This window comes from Macrotis lagotis, chromosome 6, assembly GCF_037893015.1.
Source record: "Macrotis lagotis isolate mMagLag1 chromosome 6, bilby.v1.9.chrom.fasta, whole genome shotgun sequence".
Taxonomy (NCBI): domain Eukaryota; kingdom Metazoa; phylum Chordata; class Mammalia; order Peramelemorphia; family Peramelidae; genus Macrotis; species Macrotis lagotis.
This window is the reverse complement of record NC_133663.1, coordinates 105,394,669-105,416,139: the sequence shown is the minus strand read 5'-3', so window position 1 is coordinate 105,416,139 and position 21,471 is coordinate 105,394,669. Positions and strand designations below refer to the sequence as shown.

General features: G+C 32.7%; 1 pseudogene; it reads left to right on the top strand.

Annotated features, from left to right (window-relative positions):
- LOC141492177 (sigma intracellular receptor 2 pseudogene) overlaps positions 1–21,231 on the top strand; it is a 130,340-nt pseudogene extending 109,109 nt beyond the window's left edge.
- Positions 21,232–21,471: the final 240 nt, after the last annotated feature.

Here is a 21,471-nt window from a genome sequence, read left to right as displayed (position 1 = left end):
TACAGCAAAGGGAAAGTAGTGTAGCAGAAACCAAGCAAAGACCAACATCTCGCATCATATACCAAGAAAAAGCCAAAATGAATATACAAATAACAATAAAGGGTGATATTATAAGCAAAATTATTGTCAGATCTGTAGATAAAGGAAGCGTTTGTGGCTAAGATAGAGACTAGAGAAAATCATGAGAGGTAAAATAGATAATTTTAATTACAGTGAAACAAAAAAATATTTTGCACAAACAAAACTAGTCAACATTAGAAGGAACACTGGAAACTGGGAGAAAATCAATGTTTTAGTAAGTGTCTTTAACAAAGATCTCATTTATCAAATATGGAATTTAACCAAGTTTATAGAAATAATATTCATTCCCCAATTAATGGTTAAATATAGGAATATGATTTCAGAAGTAATAAAAGCTATTAATAGTCATAAAGTGCTCTAAATTACTTATACTCTGATAAATACAAATTAAAACAACTCTGAGGAACCACCTTAAATCTATCAAGTTAATTAAAATTACAGAAAAGAAAAGGGAAAAATTTTAGAGGGAATGTGGAAAGTAGGTACTTAAATGCATTGTTGTCAGAGTTGTGAACTGTTCTGACTCTTCTGAAGTACAGTTCCAAAATATGCCAGAGACCTTTAAGACTCTGCATAGCCCAGCAATGCCACTAGTAGGTCTATATCCCAAAGATAATTTTTCTTAAAAAATGATATGTATAAAAATTTATAGTACCTCCTTTTTTGTTGGTGAAGAATTGGAAATTGAAGGGATGCTCATCAACTGATGAATTATTGGACAAGTGTTATATGATTGTGATTAATACTATTGTGCTATAAGAAATGATAAAGGAGAAAGTTAAAGAAAAATCCATTAAGAATTATAAGTGCTGAGTCAAAGTACAGTGAGCAGAACTAGAAGAACATTGCATACAGAATTAACAATATTATGATGAATAACTGTGGGACTAAGCTACTCTAATTAAGACAATGATAGGATAAAATTCTAAAGAATTCATGTTGAAAAATACCATACATTTCCAGTGAGACAGAGAGAGAGAGAGAGAGAGAGAGAGAGAGAGAGAGAGAGAGAGAGAGAGAGAGTCCTGTTGAAGTCTGAGTGCAACCTTTCTTTTTCTCTTTTCTTTTTTGCAACCTAGCTAATAAGGACATATGATATGCCTGGCATGACTTTATATGTATAAGTGATATCATATTGTTTGCATTCTCAAATTCTCAATGGATCAATGAGGGGCTAGAAGGGGAGAGAGCCTTGGGAATTTAAAATTATTAAAAATGAATGTTAAGTAAATAAATTATGATTATTTTTAAAATTTCTAATGACTATCAAAAATAAAATAAAACCAAGAGCCATCCAATGAATACTCAATTAGATAATCTATCTACCTATTAAGATTTTTGTTTTTATCTAGTGTCTTAAGTTATTCAAAATAGTCTCTTTCTACTAAGAAATTCAAGCTTTCTTTTTAAAAAATATTTTTTATGATTTGAATAATGCTTCATGTTTTTCAAAAACATACTATTTTATTTGATCTTCAAAACAAACATATAACAGTTACCACTATCTGAATTTTACATGAGAAATGAACAAAAGAATAAACTATATCATGTAACTAGTAGCAATTAGATAATGATGGTGGTGTGAGGTTTTTGACCCCTATTTCAATACATTTTCCAGCAGCCTATGATGAATAGGCACAGAGAAAGTAAGAAAATGCCTTTTAATTTGGGAGTATTTATCTTTTTGCAATTTTTTTTTAGATTTTCCAAGGCAATCAGGTTAAGTGGCTTGCCTAAGGCCACACGGCTAGGTAATTATTAAGTGTCTGCGGTCGGATGTATTTTGATATACTTAAAGACAATCTTTATATTAGTTACCATGTTTATCCTGTCTACAATGTAGGAGGAGATGGGATCAGGTTGATATTGCACAGGGAAACCAGATTAATACTTTAAAATTCATGTGAAAGGGAAGAATGTTTCCTCTGCATAAAGAGGAAGACCTTAACTTTATTTAGTGTTACAGGGCATAACTCCAATGAATGTGTGACTTGGGACACATATTAGAGGATTAGTGGAGTAAAAATGACTTGAATAGCCCCAAATGAATCTTCAGGTAAGAACTATGTCTACAGCTCAATAATCTGCATAACCACCTCCTCCTATCTACTCAGTGTTACATGGCTATTAATGAATAATTACTTATACTTATGCAGCACTTTTAAACAAAATATATGGCCAAATGCTTTTTAAAAATAACCTTGTTTTCTAATTATCACCCTTTCTTAGTTAAGCATATTAAAGCTTTGGAGAATATCATTGTATTCAAACAATTAATTTTGGAAATAGTTAATAGCTTGAACTTGAATAGGGCAGTAATTGAACTTAGGTCAAGCATGAAATCTTTTGTAGCAAACTTCCTCTCATTCTGAAAGCTATCTGCTTTTTTAGGAAGCACAACTTTAGTTTCCAAGTCATTTTTCCAAAGAGTAATTCTGGACAGAAAAAAAGACAGGTTATACTGCTAGTAAAAGTATTTATTAAATTAGGGTCCTAATCTTGGAAAAATTGGACATGGGCAAATTTCTATTGGCATGATTTCATTCTGTTCTTCAATCTCCTTTTCCCATCTTTTCCTAAATGCAATCTCTGAAGCAAACATCTTTTTTGTTTTTTTCAAATAAATACCATTGAATCCCAAATAAATTGATTGGTGATGATTTAAATTGCTCACCTTGGGGTAATTTTAATTCTTATAGTTGACTTTTAAAGATGGAAAAACCTTCAAGAACTAAAGAATTGATATCTTAAATGTCGAAATCTCATTTAAGTAACAATGGGTGATGCTTTTTGGTGTTTGATCTCTTGATGATGCCTTTCACATATCTTCACTTTGCTGTACCTGTATATCACTTAATGATTAGGGATTTCATTATTTTCTGAAGAGGAAAAAGAAAATTGTCCTTGCTAGAGAGGGGATTGGAACTTTTTCAAACAGAATACTGAACAAATGTAGCAGTCAACCCTATTTTTTTCTTTTAGTTTTTGCAAGGCAATGGGGTTAAGTGGCTTGCCCAAGGCCACACAGCTAGGTAATTATTAAGTGTCTGAGGCTGGATTTGAACTCAGGTAACTCCTGACTCCAGGGATGGCGCTCTATCCACTGTGCCACCTAGCCGTCCGTCAACCCTATTTTCTAAGAGAGGTTTATTCCTTTTCCTATATGATGTCAATTATTGCAAAGGTGGTGATTCTATCTTTCTTGGATTATACTTTTATTGCTTGATAAATATACATACACACACACTATATATATATATATATATATGTGTAAGCACACATGTGCATATATATGTAATATGGAGAATGCTTAATCTACATGATATTGAATATAAACTATTTAGAAATGCTTGAATATTTAGCTTTCAATAGTCATATTGTATAAAATAACCTGGTGGTGTGTGTGTGTGTGTAAGACTTTTTAAAAATTATGAATACATTGAGTTTCAATTTAATCCTTTCCAAATACCAAACCTTAAGTTTTAGGAGGGAATAGAACCTGAATTACATTCAGCAAGCATTTAGAAATTGCCTAATTTGTTCAAATTATTGTCCTAAGCACTTGGGACAAAAAAACCCCAAATTTGAAAAATTGTGCCTGCACAAAACAAGCCTACTTTCCATTTAACCAATTAACATTAATTTATTTATTACCAATTATGTGCCAGACATTCTGCTAAGAGCTCAGTTTAGAAAGACAAAAATCTATGTCCCTCCCCCTTTTCTTTTTTATTTTTCCTTCAAGAATGTCTGTGTGTGTGTGTGTGTGTGTGTGTGTGTGTGTGTGTGTGTGTGTGTATAAATGCTAGATAATTTGAGGAAGGAAAGGACATGCATAATTAATGGATTAGAATCTTCTTCCAAGTGTCTGTGTCCTCTGGACTAAACCTTGAAGGAAGCTAAGGATTCTACGTGACAGAGGTGAGGGCACAGGGGATAGCCTGTGTTATTTTAGAAAATGTCAAGAAGAACAAACAGACCAAACAGTTTGACTAGCAATGGAGAGTGAATAATGAAAAAATAACACAATAATCCTAAAAAGGTGCATAGGAAGAAGATGAGGAAGGGCTGAAATTCTAAATTGAAAACCCTTATTTTTTCTCCTGAAGCTTGTCCTGGTGTGTATGTGTGTGTGTGTGTGTGGGGGGGGGGGGGGTTGTTAATAGTCGGAATATTTAGATTGCTTTGTCACTCTCTTTGGGACTCTCTGATGGGAGGGTCTATGGGTGTGGAGGAATATATATAGTCACTCATGTTTTTATACTGTCACCTTTGCACTCAAAATCCAATGTTTCCCTGTTTTAGAATTAAATAAAAATTCCTCATTGGGGCATTTAAAACATCACAACCTGACTCCATTCTAGATTTTATGGCTTTCTTATGTGTTACATTTCTCCCCACTCTCTATGATCTAATCCAACTAGCTTCTTATCCTCAATATTTCATCTCCTATCTCTGTGCCTTTGATTTGACTGAGTCACATCCCTAAAACATAGACCAATGGTCCTCCCTAATCTCCATTTCTTGGAGTACCTAGGTTCTTTCAAGAAACAGCTTAAATGACATTTGTATGACATGGTTATTTAACTGATGATCCCTTCTTCAGTTTTCCTTTATAGCTGCTATACATACACATGTGCATATACCAGCTTTGCACTACATATACAATATGTGTTTACAGTGAGCTTGTAGGGATGTATGTGTGCATGCTTATATCTATGCACATAGATACATGTGTTCACAAATACATAGTAACCATGTTAAGTTCTGATACTCCAAAGATACACATACATGTATGCATACATACAGGCATCCATGTATGTTTATGCATACACATACTTGTCTTTATATCTCCAAAATTAGCATGTTTACTTGTATGACTGATTAATTAATTAAATAATTTGCTGATGATTAATTAAATAAATTGATGATTTTGCTAAACTGATTTCCCCCCACTTTCTTTTATTTTTTTTTATTTTAGGGGGGTGAGGTATTCAATCAGATATCACATTTTTTAATGAAAAACTATTTTTCTAGTAGTATGGAGTATGGACTGTGGAAGGTAGAGTCTGAAAGCCTATGGTCTTTTATCACAGTAGCATCTGGCTCTTTCTGAGATGCTTATCTCAGTATCATTGCAATTCTTCCTTCCCCCACATAGAGAACAGCTTCTGTGTACTATATTTGAAAGCTTTTGGAAAGATCTATATATGCACCTTAAATTCTGCATCTTGCCTCATACACTGTCAACATTCAGTTCATGTTAAATATTAAGAAGAAAGAAAAGTGATATTAAGTTCAAGAGTAGAAAGAATAGTGCTGCTTTTCTCTCATAACCTTTTAAAAACACATTGTCTGATGTGTGCTGCTTCAGGAAGCAAGCTTAATAGTGGCAGTAATGCCTCCTTGGACAAAAGTTGATGTGTAAGAGAAGGTTATAGTCTCAGAAGAATTGCTTACAACAATTCAGACACATTAGCAGAAGGAAAATGCCCTGTTCACCCACTTCAGTGTTTCTGACCTTTGGGAAGAAATAGCATAGTAGAATATTTATGTGTGTTTATAGATTTTGCTTTTTGGTTCTCATCCCTGGCAAAATGGACGATGTGCAAAGATCACCATAGATGAAGAAAAGTTATTTAGCTGTAATGAATCAGTGAATCAGTTGACCACAATATCACATATATTAATTATAAATATTATGCTAATTATATATGTAATCATAAATGAATGTGTGAAATCATTAATTATGCATGCTTTTGTTATTCAGTTGTTTCATATGTGTCTCTCTGTGACCTCAGCTTTCTTAGCAAAGATTCCATAATGTTTTGCTATTTTCTTCTCAAGATCATTTTTACAGATGAGGAACTGAAGCAAATAGTTAAGAGGCTTTTCTAGAGTCTGGAGACTTTTCCTAGAGTATAGAATCTGAGACCAAATTTGAAACCAGGAAAATTCATCTTCCTGACTGCACACTTGGCACTCTGTCCACTATCCACTCAGTTACTTTTAATCATACATACATGCACAGGCATGCACATAAATGTAACGGTACAACCCATGTAGGTACATGTATACATGTGTGCATACAAACACACACGTGTGTGTGTATGTGTGTGTATATATATATATATATATATATATATATATATATATATATATATAATATACCAAGATGACCCATTGATTAACATGGGAAATTAGAGAAGTTACTTATTTCCCATTAATATATATATATGCTCATTATCAAAAGTTATTATATATATGATATTTGTATTTTAATTATATATAAACACATGCATAAATATTTGTATTTGATGTTATAGTTCACTGAAATTAAATAATTTCTCCAGTCATCCATGGATTACCTTTCCCATATTCTTAATGTACATATACACAACTATTCTTATACAGACACACATATATACATTTATTTACACACACATACACACATATGTATACACATATTTATTTTATTCATAATGAGTACCAATTCTATCCTGAGAGCCTAACACTAGGCAGGAGATTGGGTACCTGAATAAATTCACCAGAATAAACAAAAAGAGGGAAAATCTACCATCAAATGTATAACAGAAAATCTTTATTATGATAGATTGAGTTGAGTAAAACAAATAAAATAATTGATTATCACTTTTAATATCGTTGCTTCAATTGGTCCCCAGAGAAAATACACAATAGAAGAATTTCAATAGAAGTCACTGTAACATTGATGTTATATGCTAGCTATATACATTTAAGCAATTATCATTTAAGAAAAACAGACCAAAATTACACTCTTCTGTTCTTGTAACAATTAAATGAGAAGAAGTCTGAGTAGCTTGCATATGTTGGTGTTTAGGAATTTTTAGTCAGCAATTTTTATCAATGCAGTTTCACATGCTCTGGTTATATAGTTCATCCTTGCTCATTAAAAACAAAAAAGAACACAAGAAACAGGAAAAGAAACCCAAATCTCATACTTAGAAACATTCTGTGTATATTTATAGTACTTAATGAAAGTCATCACATTATGATGCACTAAAAACATCATAGCATCTTTATCTTTTAGAATTATATGGCACAGAGAGATCTTACCAACCTAAATGCTTACTATGTGATGAAGGCTAATTAGTGGTAGCTAGGTGATTCAGAGAATAGAACATTGGATTTGGAATCAGAAACATCTGAGTTTGAACCCAGTTTTATATACTAACTATCAGTTCTGGGGAAGATAGTATCTACATTCCTGGGATACTGTTAAGATGCAATGAGATAACATATGTAAAGAGTTTTGGGAAACTTAAGGCTTTATATATAGATGCTATGTATATTTCTGATCTCCATCTCTTCTGGTGACTTAAATTCCACTGCTCTTCTCTCTTTTGACCTTGTAGTTCATTTGGTCTGTAAAATACAACTTAACCTTCGTATTTTTGCTTTTATTTAATATATTTTTGCAAATTTAAAACCTTTGTGAGGATAGATCTACACCTTATTTCTATCCCAACAGAATCTCATATGGTGTTGAAATCAATATCATAAACTCAAAGATGCAAGGTTTTCAGAAAATATCTCCTCTGAAATTTTGTGACTAGAAATTCTATCCACAAATGTCTGACAAGGAGTCCACCACTGTCTCCAAAGATAATAACCTCCCTGATGACCTTCTGAGGAAACCCATTGCATTTTATGGTAGTTGTAAAAATTGTTACTATTGTTGAGGATGATGTTACTAGTATTTACATAAAACTTAAAAGTTTACAAAGCACTTTAAAATATTTCCTCATTGTTTTCCTCATAATGTCCCTCATGGAGAAACTGAGGGAGAAACCACATGACTTGTTCAGGGTAGTTTTGAACTCAGGTCTCACTGATTCCTGGTCTAGAATTCTGTCCTCCCTGACACCTAATTGTTAGATTTTTTTTCCCCTTTATATTGAGTTGCCTTATTTCCTATATGTAACTACCACTCATTTTTCCTAATTGACTTTCTGAGTATAAGCAAGTCAGTTCTATTTGTTCTTAATAATACTTCATCAGTTCTTGAGGACATTGAGCATTCCCTGACTAAGTATTCTCCTTTCCATATTAAATGTTTTCCCTTCCTTCAACTGATTATTTTTATTATAATTTGAAGTTCCTTCACAGGACTTTCTGTGTCATACAGTATCACATAACTAAAGAATTGGAAGGCATCTCCACCTAGTAAAATTCAACCAATCAATAACTGATTAGTCAATAAATATTTATTAAGCATCTATGATATGCCAAGCATTCTGCTGAGATATGAATTCAAAGCAATATTGAATTTCTATCATTGAATTTCTAACTAATCTGAGGATTAGAATTCAACTTGAATTCACTTCTCTCCTTTGACACTGTCTACAAGTCACTTAACCTCTCTATCCTCAACTTTCTTGTCCATAAAATGGCAATGATAATACCTCTCTCCACTGAAAAGTGCCAAATAAGATCATGTTCACTATGGACTTTGAAAACCTTAATGGAGTACAAGAATTTCAATGATAATTATATAGTGTTCTGAATGTTCCTAATATCATAATTTGCAATGTTCCATTGACAAGTTACTTTCAAAAATTAGTCAGAAGACAAAGTTACCTTAATAGTCACTATAAAAGATTCTTCATATATACCTTTGGTCACTTTCTCACAGACTTGAAGCTTCAGTAGGAAGAGTGAGCCTAAAAAGTTCACCAGTGTTCAGCAGAAGACAAATTCATACATAGGAAATTCATGTGACCAAGGTCACCCCTACCTCTGACACTGCAGAGCCTTGATGTTCTATCATTTTTTACGTTCTTTATATACTCTTCACCCTAGGTGCAGATCACTTCTAGGCATGCTATTTATAAGCTCTATGGTCCTTTTTAAAAGTTTTGTTTATTGTTTTCTGCAAGGCAATGGGATTAAGTGACTTGCCCAAGGTCACACAGCTAGTTAATAATTAAATATCTGAGACTGAATTTGAATTCAGGTCCTCTGACTCTAAGGTCAGTACTCTTTCCACTGCACCACCCTCTATGGACCTTCTTTATGAAATTTAACTTCTCTCTACAGCTAGATTCTTTGGATCTTCCTTCTTTTGGGGGTAGGTACCAACTACAAGATACTATGCTATTAGTGGGATGTGGAAAAGAGCACTCATTTCTCTAAATGCTTCTAAAGAAAAGGTGAAAAGTGATTTTCTTTGAAGAACTAGGTTCGTTCTCCAAAACATGATCTTCTTTCAATGGTAATTGATGCCTCCATAGTCAGAGATTTTGCTATTTGTTCCCAAAAGGAGAATGGCTAATCTTTCAGTCATCTAATTACTAGCTACTCTGCAATTTCAGGGTATGATCCTTCAAAGGTTTAAAAGAACTCTTGCAAGGTAAATATGAGTCATTTCTTATTTTGAGATCTTGACATTCTGTGAGTATATTATTGTGACAATATGCTTAGAAAATCCTTAAAATGCAACCAAAGTTTGAAATAGATAGACCATGTACATCAGTGTGTCTGTTATACATCCTTTATATGCTATAATTTCATCAGACTGTCAGAGGGAGTGACTCAACTAATTAGTAGTCCTTTGATTAACCTGATGGTACTGTTTTTTTGTCTTTTTATGAACTGAATTGTGTTTATTAAAAATATTTATTTATTTTTTCCCTACTGCATGCAACAATAGTTTTCAACAATCATTTTTTGTAAGGTTTTGAGTTTCATAATTTATAAAGATAATAAGCTTTGGTGTTCAGTTAAACTCCACAGCTCCTTCTTTGGATATGGAAGGCATTATTTATTCATCATAAGTCTTTTAGAATTGTCTTCATTTATTGTTCTGCTGAAATGAACAAATTCATCCCAGTTTATTATCACTCAGTGTTGTTGTTAGTGTGTACATGTTCTTATGAGTCTGGTCACTTCACTCATGCATGTTTTTCCAAGTTGTTCTGAAGTCCCTTCACTCATGATTTCTTATAAAACTTAATGTTCCATCACATTCATAGACCACAATTAAGCTATTCCCCAATTGATGGAATTCCAGTTTCCCAATTCCCAATTCTTTTCCACTATGAAAAGAACTGTTATAAATATTTTTGTACATGTGGGATTTTTATCTTTTTTTTGTGGGCTCTTTGGGATATAGACTTAGTAGTGATATTGCCTTTTGGGTGTAATTCCAAATTGCTCTCCAGAAAGTTTGACTCAGCTCACAACTCCACCAGCAATGCATTGGTATCCTAGCTTTCTCACTTCCTTTCCAAAATTGATCAGTTATCTTTTTTAGTCATATTGGCTAATCTGATAGGTGTGTGGTGGTTGTGATTTGCATTTCTCTAATGAATAATGATTTGGAACATTTTTTATGTGGCTATAGATAGCTCTAATTTCTACATCTGAGAATTTTGCCTTTTCATATCCTTTGCCCCTTTCTCAGTTGGGGAAGGAATTATGTTCTTATAAATTTGACTCAGTTATCTATGTATTTTAGAAATGAGTCATTCGTCAGAAACACTAGTTGTAAAAATCATTTCCCAACTTACTATTTTCCTTTTAATCTTGATTGAATTGGTTTTATCTGTGCAAAACTTTTCAATTTAATGTTATCAAAATTATCTATTTTTACATTTTATAATATTCTCTATCTTTTCTTTGTTATGAGCTACTCCCTTTTGCATAGATTTGACAAACTGTTTTTTCTTCTAATTGACTTATGATATCATCTTTTATGTCTAAATCCTGTACCCATTTTGAACTTTTTTTAGAATGGGGTTTAAGATGTTGGTCCATGCCCAGATTCTGCTTTACTATCTTCCAGTTTTTCCAGAAGTTCAGTTTTTTTTTTATCAAGGAAAAAAACCTTTGTAATAAAACAATTCCCCCGAAATCTTAAGGATATAATGCACCTGCTACAGGTAAATAGGATTTTCCTGTTTCTGAAATATTGTAAGCATAGGTTTCATTATTAATTACTAAGGATAGCACAGAACATATTTTGTTCATTGGTGACTGATAATCTCTTCTTTCTATTTTTTTGCTACTCCTGGATTTCCTCTTACCTATCTTACCAGTTCCTTTATACACAAAGCCTGCTAAGAGTTTTGATTCCCCAAGGTTCTGTTGTGTCTCTTGTTTCTCCTCCATGTACATTATTTCACTTGATCATCTCATCAACTCCTATGGTTTCAGTTTTCATATCAGTTCCCATAAGGCTCACATCTACTTGTCTAGACCTAATATTTCTCTTTATCCCAGGAATCATATCTACAATGCTTTTAAGAATCTAAAACTCAATGTTCTATAAATATTTTAAGCTAAACATGTTTCAAACTGAACTCATTATCTTTCCCTAGAATTAGTCATCTTCCTTACTCTTCTATTACAGCCAAGGATACCACTATGTCCCAGTCAGCCAGGATTGCAACCTACATTTATCCTATACTCCTCATTCTCTCTTTCACTATCTATTCAGTAGTCAAATCCTGTCATTTCTACCTGATTAGAAACCACATATATGCAACTTTTTCTTCTATGATACTACCATCTATCTGGTGTGGACCCTCATCAACTCACATCTGAATTATTGCTGTCACCTGATGTTTGACCTCTTTCCCTAAGGGTCTTTTCACTTTGAATCCAATCTTGACTCAGCTGTCAAATTGCTCTTCCTAAAACAGAGATCTGACCGTTTCACCCTTTATTCAGTAACTTCACTGGTTCCTCATTATACCTAGGATCAAATCTAATATTTTTTGTCTTCAAATGCCTTAATAATTGGTCCCTTCTTATCTTTCCAGTCTTCTTAAACCTCATTCTCTTCTATAAACTCTTTAATCCAGGGATATCAGCTTTTTCAAAAAGAAACACTATGTTTCCAGACTGAGCATTTTTTATCCAGTCATTCTCTATCCCTGGAAGATTCTTTCTCTTTATCTCTACCTCCTAACTTTCCTTTATTTCTAATCTTAAGCAAAGTCCCACCTTCTACAAGACGTTTTTCTAATCCATCTTAATAGGAGTGCCTTCCCTCTGAGGCTACTAGCAATTCATTCTATATCTAACTTTGTGCATACTTATTATCTCATCCATTAGACTGTGAGCTCCTTATGAACAGAGGTCATTTTTGCCTTTCTTTGGATCCCTAGTGCTTAGCACAATAGTTAATGATTTGCATATATGAAGCATATAATAAACACTCTTTGAATGATCCAATTATAACTTAGAATCTTAGACTCTGAGATTCTTCCAATTTTGATAATCTATTATATTATAGTCCTGCAGTATGGTAATATTCCATGAAGGAAAAGAAAAGAAAATATTTAAGACTCCCAGTCAATAATGAAACAGATTGCTATGTGTATTTGCTTTAAGTCCTGTTGTCTGACATGGATGGAAAGAGAAGAGTAAGAAAGAATGAAGGAAAAAATAGAAAGATGTAGAAAGAAAGAAAAGAGAAAGAAAGGAGGGGAGGAGGGAGGAAGACAGAAAAGAGGGAGAGAGGGAAGGACAAAAGAAAAAGAAAGGAAAAAATGAAAGGGAGGTAGGAATGTTAATAGGAAGATAAGTAGGAAGGAAGAATTAAAGGAAGGAAAGGAGTTTTTTTTTCCTTGAGAAAGTAACCAATAAGCTGTTTAGAAATACTTGGCAATATGAAGTTCTTAAGTTTATATTCAAAGTTCAAAAATACATTATCCAGTTTAAAATTTAGTGAACATTTTTATATGTCACCTGTACCACACATTGATGACAGAAAGTGAAGCTAATTCTCTGGACTCAATGCACTTATATTTTAAAATAGAATAAAACCTGCAAAGAGGAATGTATGCAGAAGTTTGGGTTTGTGAAAAAAAGTAATAGTCTTTGTAGGAAAGAAAAGCAAATGATGATCATTGGTAATTGTGGTAAGCAGCAGAATGCTTTCAACTGAATAATGTCCCAGTTCTCAGGGGTCATAGTCACTCTACTGTCCTTTTTGACCCTGTTATTTCTAAAATTTTGTTGGACTGCTTACAAGATTAAGTAAAGCATAAATTCGGATAATAAGGGATAAAAATGGAACTGAGACAGTCTAAAGGGAGAAAAGGGAATAGGTACAATCAGGCACTTGAGAGGAGCTAATTACTTCAATTGGACACTGAATCTAACTTTAAGTTTCTTGGCAGACAAAGCAATAAGAGAAACAGCAGTTTACACCATACTCATTTTCTAACAAAAATATTCTTCTGCAAAGAGAACTTAATTTTTGGAAGGAAAATTAATAAAATACTATAGATGAGAGGTGAAAATTTTGTTGAAATGGAATAGGTATGAACAATTCCAAGCAGCCTTCATATAGCAAAATATCCCCCCTCCCATTTTTTGAAGACAAGGAGCAATAAATTAAGACATTCACAAATAGGAGGAGTAAAAAGGGAATAAATCAAGCAGATTTGAAAAAAATGCAGAGGAAAGCTAGCATTTTGAATGTTACAAAGGGTGTCGTTGAACAAGTGATGGGGAATGGAACCTTTCAGAAATTCAAGATTATCTATTATCCTCCTTCTCCTACACAAGAAAAGTGATAAAAGGCACTTGATGAAATATAGAGATCTATTTATAGTATATCCTTTTAAATGCTATATTCATAACATAGAACTTAGCACAATCTATAGACTTCTCTGGAAACCCTCTGAAATTGACTAACATGAGATTTCAAGAGAACCAGAAGTGCAGAGGGGCTATTAATCAGGATATTCTATGGTAGAACACTTCTGAATGATAAATGAATTTCTGGTAAAGATGGATGGAAATAACCTGCCAATGTGAATGGCATTCATCGATTATGAAAAAAGATAACTGACTTGGAAAAAAATTGCAGCATTGTAAGTTTCAATGAATTCCAAATGACTATGTGAATTTTCTGAGAACCAAAATTTAGAACCCAGAAGTTTTGAAACAAGAGAAGATCTTTCTAGGGGTTTTGTGAACTCTGAGGAAACATGTTTTTAAGAAGAGAATGAACAAAGAAAAGTCAGCTAAATACCAGAGTTAAAGACTGATTTTCTCATGCAAAAAGCACATAATTTTTCACAGGAAATAATGAGGTAAGGAGTTGAAGATAAATCCTAAATACATGTGAAAGAAAGACATGGATACAATCAAACTGATTTCAATCAAACAGAATAAAAAGATATGAGGAGAGATGAGAGTTGCTTTAATCTAAAAGAAAAGGTTGTATAATCTATGATAACATCCGAGGTCAAATAGAAATTGCCTGAAATAGGTGAGAGACTGCCTGAACTAGACCATATGATTTTCCATTGTATTTATCTGTTTAAGAATTTGGTGTCTGAGAGAGAATAATAGAATCAAAATTGCCTTTTTCCAAAATGAATGGAAGCAACACAGTAACTATAGGTCAGAAATAGCCATGCTGAATAATACTTACCTTCCTGTAGAAATAGTCAAGACTATACTGTAAAAAAGTGGAACTGTACCAAATAGTTGCATACATAGCAACATGAAAAATTTTCTTTAATAATCTCACATTTTCCTTATTAATAAGACTTTGTAAAACTTTTTTTTTATTTTTTGAATTGTTATATTTTTAGAGCAGAAACAAAGAATCTACTTAAATTACAAAAGACACAAAAATGAAATTTATTTAATTATTGACAAGGAAAATACAGTATCTTCAGTACCTAAAAGAATTGTGTTAATGCCTTGGCTTACACTGAAATAATTAAAAAGCATATGGCTAAGTTTGAAAAATTGGCTTACAGGAAATTATAACCCCTTGGAATTCACATATATATGGATATATACACATATATATACATACATACATACATGTATATATTTGGACTTAGTGCACTGACTTTGGAATCAGAAGGATGGGAGTTTGAATCCAACCTCAGGTACTAGCCTCTTATCAGCTGTGGGACCTTGAGCAAGTCACTTAACCCTGATTGCCTCATATTCAGGGCCATCTTCAGTCATGCTGATTCATATCTAAGTACTGGGGCGACATGACTGTGTAGGAGAATGTGAGACTGGTGACTTAGCACAGTACACTCTCACTCAAATACAATTCATGTGCTTGTCATGGCATCATCTCCTTGATATCATGGTCCTCTTCAAGAATGAAGGAAATCAAAGTCTATGAATATAATATAATAGAATGATGAATATAAAACAATCAGGTGAAAAATGTTCCAAATTACTATTGATTAGAGAATGCAAACTAAAATAATAATGAGGTATCATCTCACACCTATTAGATTAACCAAGATGAAAAAAATGGAAGATCATCAATTTTGGAGTGGTTGTGGGAGGACTGGGACATTGATGTATTGCTGATGGAATTGTGAATGAATCCAAACTTTCTGGAAAGCAATATGGAATTGTGCCCAAAGAATAATTAAACTGTGCATACCCTTTGACCCAGCAATTACAATTCTAGGTCTATATCCAGAAGAAATTATAAAAAATGGAAAAAGTCCTACATGTTCCAAAATATTCATAGCAGCTCTTTTTGTAGTGGCCAAGAATTGGAAATTGAGGGGATGTCCATCAATTGGGGAATAGCTAAACAAGTTATGGTACATAAATACTATGGAATACTATTGTTCTATAATAAGTCATAAATGGCTGAACTCTAGAGAAGCTTGGAATGACTTATGGGATCTGATGCTGAGTGAAGGAAGCAGAACCAAGAGAACAATGTACACATCAACAACAATATTGTGAGATGAACAACCTTGATGGAAGCAGCTCCTCTTGGCAGTACAAAGAGTGAGGACAGCGGTATTTGACTGGTTATGGACTATATTATCCCCATCCATAGGAAGAAAAACAAAACAAAACAAAACAAAACATGCAGAAAAAACAACCCTTCCAAATCTAATGAACACTCTATAAATTTTTATCTCTCCCTTAATCCTAATTCCTCATGCTGAAAATAACTAATTTGTAATCATGTTTATCAAAATATGTATGTAAAATACTAAACTGACTGTTTCCTGCTGAGGGGAGGGGGGGTAGGAAGGGAAAGTGGAGGGAAATGTTGTAACTTGGAAATATACATGTGCAAATGGATGAAAATCAATAAAACAAATTTAAGAAAAAAAGAATGAAGGACAAACACTAGTTGGCATATACTTTAAATTAGATTTGTCCAACTCATGGCCTGTGGGCCACATGCTGCATTATATTATTATACTCACTGATAATATAGGTTACATTATAGTCATAAATAAATATTAAATCTTATATGTGACCCTTGACAAACTTTTGTTGAGTGATGCAGCCTAGAAGAACTAAAAGGTTGGACACTCATGATTTAAATTATTGCAGAGGGAGTTTGTTAACTATACAATTGCCTATGCTCAATTAATGTTTAAGTCAGAAGGCTGAATATTTTTTACCCATTAAAAATAACTATCATTGAGAAAATAAGGGGAAAAATTTCACTAAAGTTATGAATGTTATTATCACTTTTCATTTCCCCTACCTCAAACAAACACTTTTCCCCCTCTCCTTTCTACTATTTGCTTATCTTTAAGTCATAAAAATAGTTGGGAATATTTGATTATCCATATCTCTAAAATCCCCAAAAATATTTTGGGATAATTCTGGAAGTAACTTTGAAAATTTTATCATAAAAGTGAGTGTAGTTGTGGCTATCCACCAAAACAGTTTTAACTTTAAAAAAATGACTTGGGGGGCAGCTAGGTGGCGTAGTGAATAAAGCACTGGCCTTGCAGTCAGGAGTACCTGGGTTCAAATCCGGTCTCAGACACTTAATAATTACCTAGCTGTGTGGCCTTGGGCAAGCCACTTAACCCCATTGCCTTGCAAAAAAAATGACTTGACCTGTCAAATATCTTGGGCTTTATTTCTATGTATAAATTGATTTGACTAATTTAACTGATTTAAACTGTCAAGTCAGTGAATACATGAAAAAAAGTTCTTAGTCTATGAACAGTGTCCTGCTCTTCCCAGAATGTTGTGGATCAGGAAATCCTGGAGATCTAAAGCTTTCTAAAACTTTTTATTTTTTGAAATAAGTTATATTTTTAGAGCATAAACCTGAATCTTCATTTTGAGTTACTTCTGCTGATTCAGAAACACAATTATCCCCTTTGATTTGTCCAAAATCACTATTGTTATATCTCTGATGCAAAAGTTCATAGATCAGATCTAGAGAAATTCAAAATCTCTTAGGACACAGAGACCTGTTTGGAAATGACATACAAACTAGACCCAACATCATAAACTAATATGGAAGTCTGTCCATGTGGAATGGAATTAGAAATCAGTTGCTTAGCTGATATGATTCGTAAAGGGTACACTGGACCAAATCTGATATGATTATTTACATCATTTTTTCTTTTCACATGTTTTTACTACATACTGTTTATGGTTATTAAGGACAAGCAAGATCTGAATTGGTGTAAAAACCCCTCCACATATGCTGCACACCACAATGATAATATAAGCTAAAGAGACCTAAGGCAAATAGCTTGGGACCACAACTAACCAGTCTCCTGAACTCTTTTGATATCTACCAGCATGAGTTTGATCATAACTATAGACAGATGGCATAATAGATCCACTGCTGGATTTGGAATCAGAAAAATCCTAGTTTGTACCCTGAGTCTGCCATGTACTGGCTGACCTTGTAGCCAGCTCAACCTTTCTCCATCTATTTCTTTGTCAAAGAGGGAATAATCACAGGGTTGTTGAGATCAAAGGAGACATGTCTTTAACATCTAGCTCTATCAGCCTATCATTATTCTCATCATTATCTTTTTTTAATTATACCAAATAAAAAAAAAAAACTGTTCCTAACTCGCCCATAGTTCCTACCACATTTGGATACCAGAATCTTCATCTATTGGCACTATGTATTTTCATTTGTGAATTATCTGCCTCTGTCTTAGAGCCCTTAATAAGTTTACAGTTTTTTTGCACCTTGATTTTTTTCCCCTAAAATGTAGCAGAAATAGATTTAAAAAATCAAATAAATAAGCCAAATTTTAAAAGACAAAAAGTTATAAACCATTTATAATTTGATAAAATAATTATAATAACTTTAATAATAACATCATTCTATTCTCATCTTTTTGTGTTGTTTTTGGAATTATTGCTATTATATTTTATAGTCCTATTTAGTAGGAATATTGCAGTTTTTATTTTATTTTCTTCACTATATAGCACACCCTTTAATGCAATTCTTTGCATTTTTCATTTTTGTCATTTATTATGATGCAATAATATTCCATCATGCTGATATATTGGTATTTTGTATGGCTGTGAGTCATTGAACACTACAGTCCCTGAAGAATTGAAAATGATTATCACAGGGAAGAAAATAAAGAAATAAATGGTGAATGTGAGTAGGATGCAACACATAAAAAAATGAGCTTATAAAACTGAATCAAAATGCATGTGGTGGAAAAAATAATACTAGAGTCATAAAAGCTGAGTTCAAATTCTACCTTGACAAGAATAAGGGGAGACAGTCCATATACTGTCCAAAGTACTCTGGTATTCTCATGATGACAGGAGGAAATGAGGAATATCCTTAGAAGAGGAGATGCTGTGCCAATGGTGAACTTATAAGATAACAACAGGGAGAGTATACATTGTAGCCAAAGACATCATTGAAAGGAATAACTAAATTAATAAGATATCACAAGTATATTGGAGTATTTGAATATTTTGATACCTGCAAATTCTTTGTATGGATGAGATTTTATTGTTTTTATTCTTTGCCTTGTACAATAGAATGTTGGTAGAAGGAATCACAGCTTTCCTCTTTTGTTGTCTTTCAGAACACTGAGACAAAAGCAGAGAAGTTGAAGAACTCTTATGCAGTACATAGCAGTATCTGGAACCCAAGGTATTTTCTTGTTCCATTCTTATCTATCAATTCTGAGTGTGATTATTTACAATGTTTGACAACTTTCTTTTTTCTATATAAAATATACTGGGAAAGAGAAGTGAAGAAATATTTTTTAATTGAAAAAATAAATAATCTATATTTTTTGCAATTTTTCCATGCAAATATTTCAAGCTGTTAGTGAAGATGGACTAACTTCTCTAGATCTTCTTTACTAAGTTATAGAAGTTATCTCTCTTAAAATAAATGATTCTAAAAGACAAAATACAAGACAAAGGAATATTAGTACATTTAAAAATAGAAATGGAATTTTTAACAATATATTATTTATGGTGATATGCTATTGTGACATTATTTTATGTTATATCATATCATATCATATCACATCCTCCCATGCCATCAATAATATAGTAAGCTTTGATAACCAAACACTATTCGGTACTATACAATAACATTTGATATATCATACATATATCATACCATAACATGCCATTCATATGATATTATATTTTATCATACCTTACCATGGCATGCTATATGAAACCATGCCATAGCATGTTCAGCTATGCTCTGTTGTACTATACAAATTTCCTTGCAAATAGCCATGTTGAAACATGCAAAAAAGACAAAATATTCTGATTCTAACCAGTACACAGTCAATTCTAACCTTTGGATCTTTTGTATATACCTAGGGGCAGCTAGGTGGCATAGTGGATAAAGCACCAGCCCTGAAGTCAGGAGTACCTGGGTTCAAATCCGGTCTCAGACACTTAGTAATTACCTAGCTGTGTGGCCCTGGGCAAGCCACTTAACCCCGTTTGCCTTGCAAAAAACCCCCTAAAAAACAAAAAAAATATATACATATATGTATATACATATATGACTGCCCAAGTCATGTCCTTAATGTTTATTGAAAGGGAAACCTATTTTTCATTCTGTGATTGCTCAGCTATTATAAAGTGCTAACATTTTTAATTCAATACTTTGAATACTCATTAAATATATAGCTCAGTAGAAGATTTGAAATTTTTCCCAGGAGCATTTTTTTCCAGAAGTCTGACTACTCCCATACCATTCTATAATTTTCAGGAATACTTATTTTCAATATAATGAACTCTTTAGAAAATAATCTAAATAAATAAAAAAAATGTTGCATGAGATAATGAGCATTTTTCTCTATTTTATTTCACAATCATTTAAATGCCTCCTACTTGCAGAACCTACTGGTTGGTGCTTCAGATATTTATCCAAAGTTTGATTTAATTCTTGCCCTTATGGAGCATTCCTCAATCAAAATCAATCATTAAGCATCAACAATATATTTCATACACTAATGCAAAGTGCCATGAATGCATAAATAGAAATGAAGGACTACCTATACCAAAAGAGCTTTTCTCTGGTAATAAAAAATCACATTTTATTTTGAAATTTGGAATTATAATCAAACAGTTTTAGATGTTACAATATACAATATACAAAAATAGCAAGCAATAAAATGAAGGATTGATCTTCCATTTATTTGACATTTATTTGACCCTAATTTTTTGCAAAGAAAAAAATTGTAAATGCTGTATGATATACTATAATAAAGAAAATGTTGCTTTCCAAATCTTACACTTTCTTAGGAGCTGGGGATAAGACAAAATCATAAACAACTTCTAATAGAAGGTAATATGAAAGGTTAATTAATTAGAGACATGCAAAAAATATACTAGTGAAGCAAACTATTGCTATCTTTTCTACATTTGCTATAATCATTACTTTTCTGTAAACACATTGATGAAATATTTTGCATTTTTTCAAAAAAGTATTTGAAATTATGCTTAACATAATCTCATATGTTGATTTTTGTTCATTCAAGACTAACTAAGGAAATGCTATAAGAGAATTAATAATTTATAAATGGTGATTTGAATCTATTATATTTCTGTGGAAAAGATTGTCTTTCACTAAAGTAGGAATGTAAGAATTCAGATTGTAAGGACTTAGGAGTACATAGGAAAAGCAAAAATGAAAGCTTAGATTAATCTTTCATGAAGTCTCTAAGTACAGCATGGGGAAAAAGAATGAAAGCTCAAGGAAGTCAGATAAAGGTTTTTTTTTTCTTTTTTAGGTATAGGTCAACTGGACTTATAAGATAGAAAGAAGGCACTGAGGAAGAAGGCTGAATATCTGAGAGAATGGAGGGATAATTGATGGAGCAAGGTACTTGAAGGAACTGAAAATAAATGGGAACACAAGTGGAAAAGAGGGCAATTCTTTTTCTAAGACACAAATAATGGAAGTATATGGAAAGATATAAAGAGATTTAAAGGAAAAAAGAGGAATTGAGGCAAAAGTTTCTATTTTGAAATTAAATTTCTTGGCTGTCTGTCTATGAAGATGTGGGAAAGGGGATGTACTAAAAGGAAGCTTTGAAGGGGTATCTAGAGCCATGTTATAAAGAGTACAATGACTTCTCAATAAGAATCATGGTAACTAATACTTGCATTTATATT